This window comes from Mchenga conophoros, linkage group LG11 (genome assembly GCF_057382185.1).
Source record: "Mchenga conophoros isolate Kocher_MC1m ecotype Shallow Benthic linkage group LG11, M_conophoros_male_GT1.1, whole genome shotgun sequence".
Lineage (NCBI taxonomy): Eukaryota > Metazoa > Chordata > Actinopteri > Cichliformes > Cichlidae > Mchenga > Mchenga conophoros.
Genome location: NC_140536.1, coordinates 37,409,952 through 37,419,527, shown reverse-complemented (window position 1 = coordinate 37,419,527; position 9,576 = coordinate 37,409,952). Strand labels below are relative to the sequence as shown.

The 9,576-nt window shown below is 46.0% G+C and overlaps 1 pseudogene across 1 annotated transcript; it reads left to right on the top strand.

The window, feature by feature from the left end:
- The first annotated feature begins 284 nt into the window (after nucleotides 1-284).
- On the top strand, nucleotides 285-9,422 carry LOC146564985 (methyltransferase-like protein 27; annotated as a pseudogene). The gene is made up of 7 exons (XR_014894241.1): nucleotides 285-586; nucleotides 1,073-1,313; nucleotides 2,610-2,734; nucleotides 2,857-2,893; nucleotides 3,126-3,261; nucleotides 4,074-4,166; nucleotides 9,177-9,422. The product of XR_014894241.1 is annotated as a methyltransferase-like protein 27 (transcript).
- The last annotated feature ends 154 nt before the right edge of the window (nucleotides 9,423-9,576 follow it).

Genomic DNA, 9,576 nt, shown 5'->3' with positions numbered 1-9,576 from the left:
ACCACAGAGATCACTCCCTCAGCTACATTAGTTTCTTAATCTTTTAGACGCCTGTTGAAGGCCAAATGGTTTGTTTCAGATTTCACTAATGAAAGAACTCTTTGTTTTGTGCCTTGAAAATATGTCGCTGAGATAATCACAATTGTAGCTGAACTGATACACTACACAAAGGATGCTTCTTCACCCAAGGGCAGGAAGACGCTGCCTTATCTTGGTCTGTACTGGTTTAAACTGATAATCTGCTGTCTCATGAATTTGTCCCTCTATATAAACTGTTGTACTTGTGAATAAAGTTGAGTCAATTTGGGAAGACAACCTGAAGCAGTCTCTGTTTTCTTGTTCTCCCAAGCTGCTCCCGAGCTCGTACTAACACGCTGAATGGCATGCTTGAATATTACTTGAGAATATATTTGACTGTGTTACAGACTAAGGGACATTCTCTGCTGATAGGTGAAGGTACATTCTCTGCTGATAGACGTCCACGCCTCGGAGGAAGCCGATCCACGGAGTAGGCCCTGGAAACAGTTTCCTTCAACATCTGTAGGGGACTGAATGTCTGACAGATGTGAAGAGAGCGATCAGTCAGGTCAGAGAAAATCTGATTGTGTTTAACTGTAACAAAGTATCTGAAGAGAGCAATCATTTAGTGATCATCACCTGAAGGAAACACATATCAGAAGAACAGACAAATGATTAGTTCGTTTTCAGTGTCACCTCATTGTTCATCTGTTAGAAGCCGCTCACTCTTATCCTCATCGAGTTTAAAGGAGCTGCCATGTTTGGTCTTTTTTACATTACACCATGAGAGGCAGAGAGACTCAGGAATCCATTTCATTTATGCTTCGTATTCTTTCAGATGTGAAGTCACAGCAGCCCAAACCCTGGAATGTGCATGTGTTCAGAAAATAAATGGTTTTATGTTTTTATGAGTGATGTCATCCCTTTAAACAGCTTGGACTGCAGCCTCAGACTCGGAGAATCGTTCGTTTTTATCGATCACTGTAATTAATAAAAACCCACAGCTATCAACCGTCGTCATACTTTACCTTAAACATTTATTTTTCTCCTGCAGTCAGCTAAAACCAACGCAGCCTGTCTGTGTCGAAGATACTTGTGGTGCATACCTGCCCGGCGGGCACAGTCAGGTTAGTCGGGTCTCTACGTGTCAGTGAGTCCGCTGCACTCTCTCCAGGTCTGAGCTCAGCTCCTCATCATGTCGGGCTCCAGAAGAACTGTGGACGATATGAGGGTCATGTTTCGATCCGCAGCAGACTACGGATTTTTACAACAGCTGGGCTGAGACGTACGAACAGGTGAGGAGAAAGAAAGGCCTCCTGGGCTGACTGTGTGAACCAATAAATAAATATCAAACGCGCTTTAACTGGTCTTTGGACTCCGTCTGGCAGTGAAGACCAGTTCTTACCGTTTCTTCTTTGTTTCTTCTCAAATAATCAGAATGTTTCCGCCCTGACCTCAAGCAAAAACCCCCGAAAACTTTCAGATTGGACCTGAGATTTTCTCCCGCTAACCCTAAACTCACAGGTGTGGAGCTGACGGAGTGAGCTGCTGTTCTTGTTCTTCGATAAACCAGATGAAATGTTCACAGTTTATTCGTTTGACATTGAGTTGTAAGAGCAGATTATTTAATCTAAGAAAGTTTTAAATACAAAATGAGCGCTCAGAGCTGGCATCGTCATCTATCGAGCCCAGATTAGGTCGCAGTGCGCTCTGTTCTCTGCTGCCAGAGTTCACCAAAGAGACGCAGCTGTATGACTGAAAGCAGTGGAGCAAATCAGCTAATGATTCATTTATAAAAATGCCAGTTTATATAAAAAGATGCAGTCGGGTCGTTTCATGAGGCAGAAACTCCTGAACGAAATAATAAAGTGTAAGCGCATCTTATTTCTCTCTGAAATGCGTTACAAAGCCCCGACGACGGAGGATCGATCCAGAGGAGAGTTTCATTATTACAGAAGATTGAGCCGTTGAAACCTAAACTCTGTGTGGCACAGCTGACCCGATGAACACCGAACATTCACCATCAGATCTGATTTAGTGGAGACACTCTGAGTGCCAAATGTAAACGCTTCAGAGGATACGTGAGGGAGAGCGACATCTGTCCCACAGGAAAGAGAGCAGGACAGGACACACTCAGGGAGGAGAGCAGCACGGGAAAACTGATGAAGATGGTTATGATGTCACAGGAGGTCACAAGAAAAAAGCAAGCAGAGCATTGCCGTAAAGAGGCTGCTCATGCTGGAAAACAACTGGAAATTCAAATAATTCTGTAAAGAAGAGTAAGCAGAGCTCCTCCGCAGACACGTGAAAGACTCGTGGCAGGATAACACAAACACTTGACTTCAGGTCTTGTCGCCAAGTGTGGCACAACTAGTTATTATTTATGGGACAATTATTGCAGGGAGATTTGGGAAGTTTTTCCCCTAATAAATGAAATCATCAATAAAAATTTTCAGTTTACTCGGTTTGTCTAATGTTCACATTTGTTTGATGATCTGAAACATGTGGGTGTGACAAAAACAGCACTGGACAGCCTAAATCCCAACAGCCAATAAGAATACTTTGTTTTTTCCGCTGCTTTATGTTGACAGGATTCAGAGACAATGAAGTACAGAGCACCACAGCTGGCCGTAGATTTTCTGAACGATCACTTCTGTGGAAGTCGTGGAGACGCTCAGGTTCTCGATGTGGCCTGCGGATCTGGACTGGCTGCATGGTGAACCAATAACTGGAAAACTCTGGAAGGTGGCACCTTCCAATAGCTGGAAGGAGCCGTCACTCCGAGCTGATTTGAGACCTGTAGATGTTTAAAATGCTGATGTCACAAATGGGATTCAGGAAGTTTTACTGTGGTCAGCATTTTTATGAATCACACGTGAGGACATGTTCAGATTGATCTAATTATGGAAAAACAATAACATTTTAATGAATCCCAAATCAGTTTTGTAAAATAGTAAATGCAAACATGAACTCACCGTCTTACGTGTGATTCTTTTTGAAAGTGGGAAATTTCAGCACTTATTCAAAATCTGTGAAATTCATTCTCAGACGAACATCCAGAGTTCATGGAGCAGGCTCAGAACTGATCGTCTTTTCTCTGTATTTAGATGTTTGACCTCGGCTTCAAACACTTTGTGGGAGTGGATGGTAGTAAGGGCATGCTGGAACAAGCTGCTAAGAGTGGCCTTTATCGGGAGCTCAAACTGGCCTTACTGGGAACAGACCCGCTGCCTGCACAGACTGGTACATCACACTCACACTCTGAGCTAACAAAGCAGATAACCCGACAGACACATTAGCACCACAGACAAGAAGACAGCACCGCCAGCTGATAGTAAAACAGCACAATTGAGAATAACAACACCTGAGGTTTTATAGAATATGGGGGACTGAAAGTGCCAAAATAAAAAAACTAAATAAATACATAAGTAATGAAACTGGTCATTAATAACTTAAAAATGTTTTTTTTTTTAACTTTAAAAGATAGTTAATTACTTAACTATTAACTATTTGATCATTCATTTGCTACAGTCAGGGGGCGGTGCTAATGCTGATGTAGTCAAAACTTTTGCTACCTATTTAATTTTATAAATATAAAAAATACTTTTATTGAGGATATCGATTAGTTAGATGCTCAAAATATATTTATGTCAATAATGGTCTGAAACTGCAGCGCATCACGGATCAGAAACAGAAGAAAGAGGGGGGGAAGACAAACAGTAAAAGCAAAAACAAGACATGAAAAAACCTCACAGAGTAAAACAGGAAACTATCCATGAGATGAAGATTAAAACTAAAAACACTTACAGAGGAACACAGGAGGCTTTACTGCAAAGACACGATAGAGGAAGGAACACGAGAACATTACACGAGAAAGAAGTGCAAAACAAAAGAGGAACCAAAACGTAGAAAAACCCACAACGTGACAATGCCAACTTTTCACCCCAAAACAACTAACTCCTCTAACTCCTCTGTAACTAACTTCTCTCTAACTAATAACTCTAAATAACTCATTTTACTAACTCCTCTCCCTCCTGGTCTGCTTCTGGTTTCAGGTGGGTTTGATGTGGTGATCATTACTGGTGCTTTACGTGATGATTACGTGCCGGTCAGCGTTATCAGGGAGCTCTGCAAAGCTACTAAACCAGGTAACCAACCAACTTTCAAACAAACAAACTGATGTTAATCTGAGTGAGATATTTTTTTTCCATTTAATCTAAAACCATTTATCTGATGTGATGAACTCAGAGTCTTCTTTAGCTTTCAATAATAACATAATCAATGCTGTGATGTGATTTTTAGAAGACGTCTTGATGGATGCATTCAGGTAAGTAAATCTCCAAAAGTGGATTCTGTTCATCCGGACGTTTTCAGTGGGAGAAACGTTTTGTCGCTCATCCAATTGACTTCTTCAGTCTCAGCTGACTGCAGGTTTCCAACCTTATAAACAGCACATTTGCATAATGACTGAAACCAGCCCACTGAAGGAACAATGGGCTGGGAGGTCAGTTCCTTAATCTTAATTATGCAAATTGTCATGACCATTGATCAACAACCTCTGATCAATAACCATGAGTCCCATTCACAGAGAGTTGGGGAATGGCTGCAATCACAGCATTGTAAGATGGGGACAGATGTACCCTTAGACCCCCTCCTCGATTCAGAGATGGTCTTTCCCTTTTCACATAACTGGCCTCCTTGACTCCGCCCTCAAACCAGCGTTCCTCACTGTCCAGGATGTTACATCCTCATCATTGAAAGAGTGTCCACTGGCCTGTGGGTGTAAATAGACTGCAGAGTCCTGGCCTGACGAGGTGGCTCTTCTGTGTTGTGCCATCCGCTTTGCCAGAGGTTGTTTGGTTTCCCCGATGTATAAATCCTGGCAATCCTCCTGCACTTAACAGCGTACACTATGTTACTCTGTTTGTGTCGGGGGACCCGATCCTTGGGGTGGACCAGTTTTTGGCGCAGCGTGTTTTGGGGATTGAAAGCCACAGAGACCCGGTGTTTAGAAAAAATGCATCTCAGCTGCTCCGATACTCCTGACACATATGGAATCACTACAGGTTTTCGCTCAGGCAGCGGTTGTCCTTCTCTCCTGGATCAGTTGGAGCTTTCTTTTGGCGCCTTCCCAACTTTGACAAACATCCAGCCGGGATAACCACATTTACTCACTGATGAAACCCAGTTTATCCTCCAGTGGATGATGAGAGTCAGACCTTTAAGTACTGATCTGTATGCGTTGCTGATCAATGGTCATGAGAATTTGCATAATCATAATGAAGGAACTGACCTCCCAGGCCATTGTTCCTTCAGTGGGCTGGTTTCAGTCATTATGCAAATGTACTGTTTATAAGGTTGGAAACCTGCAGTCAGCTGAGACTGAAGAAGTCAATTGGATGAGTGACGAAACGTTTCTCCCACAAAACGCTACGTCCAGATGAACAGAATAAACCTTTGGAGATTTTTAGACAGACCACCACACACCTGCTAAGGATATATATAAATAACAAAACAAAAAAAACCAACACCCAGCACGCCGCTGCGGGCAGTTTATCCTTCAAGCTCGGGTCCTCTACCAGAGGCCTGGGAGCTTGAGGGTCCTGCGCAGTATCTTAGCTGTTCCCAGGACTTCGCTCTTCTGGACAGAGATCTCCGATGTTATTCCCGGGATCTGCTGGAGCCACTCGCCTAGCTTGGGAGTCACCGCACCTAGTGCTCCAATTACCACGGGGACCACCGTCACCTTCACCCTCCACATCCTCTCGAGCTCTTCTCTGAGCCCTTGGTATTTCTCCAGCTTCTCGTGTTCCTTCTTCCTGATATTGCTGTCATTCGGAACCGCTACATCGATCACTACGGCCGTCTTCTTCTGTTTGTCTACCACCACTATGTCCGGTTGGTTAGCCACCACCATTTTGTCCGTCTGTATCTGGAAGTCCCACAGGATCTTAGCTCGGTCATTCTCCACCACCCTTGGGGGCATCTCCCATTTTGACCTCGGGACTTCCAGGTTATACTCGGCACAGATGTTCCTGTACACTATGCCGGCCACTTGGTTATGGCGTTCCATGTATGCCTTGCCTGCTAGCATCTTGCACCCTGCTGTTATGTGCTGGATTGTCTCTGGGGCATCTTTACACAGCCTGCACCTGGGGTCTTGCCTGGTGTGATAGACCCCAGCCTCTATGGATCTTGTGCTCAGAGCTTGTTCTTGTGCTGCCATGATTAGTGCCTCTGTGCTGTCTTTCAGTCCAGCTTTGTCCAGCCACTGGTAGGATTTCTGGATATCAGCCACCTCCTCTATCTGCCGGTGGTACATACCGTGCAGGGGCCTGTCCTTCCATGATGGTTCCTCGTCTTCCTCCTCTTTCTTGGGTTTCTGCTGCCTGAGGTATTCACTGAGCACTCGGTCATTTGGGGCCATCTTCCCAATGTATTCTTGGATGTTCCTTGTCTCATCCTGGACTGTGGTGCTGACACTCACCAGTCCCCGGCCCCCTTCCTTCCGCTTAGCGTACAGCCTCAGGGTGCTGGACTTGGGGTGAAACCCTCCATGCATGGTAAGGAGCTTTCTTGTCTTTATGTCAGTGGCTTCTATCTCCTCCTTTGGCCAGCCTATTACCCCAGCAGGGTACCTGATCACGGGCAGGGCGTACGTGTTGATGGCCCGGATCTTGTTCTTACCATTCAGCTGACTCCTCAGGACTTGCCTGACCCTCTGCAGGTACTTGGTGGTTGCAGCTTTTCTAGCGGCCTCTTCATGGTTCCCATTCGCCTGCGGGATCCCCAGGTACTTGTAACTGTCCTCTATGTCTGCAATGTTGCCTTCTGGTAGTTCAATCCCCTCAGTTCTGACTACCTTCCCTCTCTTTGTTACCATCCGACTACACTTCTCCAGTCCGAACGACATTCCAATGTCATTGCTGTATAGCCTGGTGGTGTGGATCAGTGAATCGATGTCTCGTTCACTCTTGGCATACAGCTTGATGTCATCCATGTACAGGAGGTGGCTGACAACTGCTCCGTTCCGTAGTCAGTATCCGTAGCCAGTCTTGTTAATGATCTCACTGAGGGGGTTCAGGCCTATGCAGAACAGCAGTGGGGACAGAGCATCTCCTTGGTAGATCCCACACTTGATGGTAACTTGTGCTATGGGCTTGGAGTTGGCCTCTAGTGTTGTACGCCACATCCCCATTGAGTTCCTGATGAAGGCTCTTAGGGTCCCATTGATCTTGTACAATTCTAAGCATTCCAGTATCCAGCTGTGGGGCACTGAGTCATAGGCCTTCTTGTGATCAATCCAGGCAGTGCACAGGTTGGTCAGTCTGGTCTTGCAGTCTCGGCTGACTGTTCTGTCTACCAGTAGCTGGTGTTTTGCGCCTCTGGTATTCTTGCCAATTCCTTTCTGTGTCCCGCTCATGTATTGACCCATGTGCCTGTTAGCCGATATGATGCCTGACAGGAGCTTCCATGTAGTACTGAGGCAGGTTATTGGTCGGTAGTTGGAGGGGTCCCTTCTTGGGGTCCTTGGGGATCAGGACCGTTCGACCTTCGGTTAGCCATTCCGGGTGTCTCTCGTTAACTAGCAGCTGGTTCATTTGTGCTGCCAGACGCTCGTGGAGTGCAGTCAGCTTCTTTAGCCAATAGGCGTGAACCATGTCGGGCCCTGGTGCTGTCCAACTGTTCATACTGGAGACCCTTTCTTGGATATCTGCCACTGTGATGGTTACTGGACCCTGTTCAGGGAGGTCGCTGTGGTCTGCCCTCAGATCCACTAGCCACTGAGCATTGCCGTTATGGGTTGCGTCCTTCTCCCATATGCTCTTCCAGTATGCTCCATCTCCGGCCTTGGTGGTGCTGTTCTCTTATTATTATTGTTCCCTTGCCACTGAGAGTACACCTTTGCTGGTTCTGTGGCGAACAGCTGGTTTATTCTCCTGCCTTCTATCTCTCTGGTGTACCTCCTCAAGCGGCTGGCCAAGGCTGTGAGTCTTTGCTTGGCAGTTTCCAAGGCCTCAGCTATGGACAGCTTGCTGTATTTCTTATGCACCTTCTTTGTCGCACCTTTCTGCAACTCCGTTAGTTGGCTAACCTCCCTCCGTGCTACTTTGATCTTGCCCTCTAGCCTCCTTCTCCATGGAGGGTACTGCCCCTTGTGGCTGTTCAACTTATAGCCAAGCATCTCACTGATCACTGCTGCCGTATTGTAGATCAGCTTGTTAGTGTCGGTAATCGTGGTTGTAGGTATTGTCCGTAGTGCTGCATTAACATCATCTAGCAGACCTTCTGAGGGTACTTCACGTAATCTTGGTAACCGGCTATGGGGGATCCAGGTTTCAAGCTTGGCCATGATCCTATTTTTCAGGTCAGTTCCTCTCGCACTCAACGATCCTTCTCCTATCGCACTTGGGGCTATGTACCCAATCTCGGGTGGGGGTGATGATATCTCCCCCCTGACCTGGCGTCCTGACTCCTCCTTGCTGTAGCATTTGTGTTGTACCTCGTCAATCTCTAGCTGTGAGAGCAGTCCCTTCTTTCGAATGTTGGAACACTGAGCTACTAGTTGTTTCGCCGTCATTGTGGATGTTGGGTATCGAAGAATCCATAGGTCCCTCATCCTATTCATGTAGCCCCTTCCGCCGGGGTTACTTGCGTAGTAGCATTCCAACAACGCCCACTTTTCGTCAGGGTGCCCTGGTTCTTCAACACCTGACGCGGACCTTGTTGATCCGGGCAACGTCCGAGCCGGCATGCCTTCATATTTATCTGTCTTGCTCATGTCTGCAGTAGGCTTGCTTAGCATAGCCTTAGGACCCTTACTGGGTCCTGGGAACAGCTAAGATACTGCGCAGGACCCTCATGCTCCCAGGCCTCTGGTAGAGGACCCGAGCTTGAAGGATAAACCGCCCGCAGGGGCGTGCTGGTATATATATATAAAAATAATCTGGTTGTTGTTGGGTCTTCAAATGACAGTAAATGGGACCTCAGATGAATAAAAACACACGATATGTGACAGCATGTGGCAGAGGACTCATGCTCTCCTGACGTTGGAGCACATCCTACAGTGTCCAGCAAACCTGAGCAAACTTTCTGTTTTTCAAAAAAACGAAAAAGGTCATAAATTGTTGTGGTTTTGTTGTTTTTTTCTCCTTCAGGGGGCTACGTCTGCATGTCCAGAGTGGACCCAAAGTCCGAGTCTGGAAACAAATACAAAACATCTATGGAGCATGAACTGCAGCTGATGGTGGAGGAGGGCCTGTGGAGCCCTGTCGATACCAAAGAGATGCACAGATACATGATGGATGTTTATAATGATAAAAGCAAGGATGAGAAAAGGGAGGAATTCCTCCAGGGAACCATGTACCTGTACAGGAAGTCTCTTAATAAGCTGTAAAATTAGGAGTGGAGCCAAAAATGTGAGCTTACATATTCGTCGAGCATGTGCTGGCGTTAGCGTTAGAGTACAGGGTGCCTTGAATGGTTATTGCTGTCTATTGGTGATGTATATAAATTAAACTGAATTGAATCAGAAGTCCAAGTCAAGTCCTTCTAAAA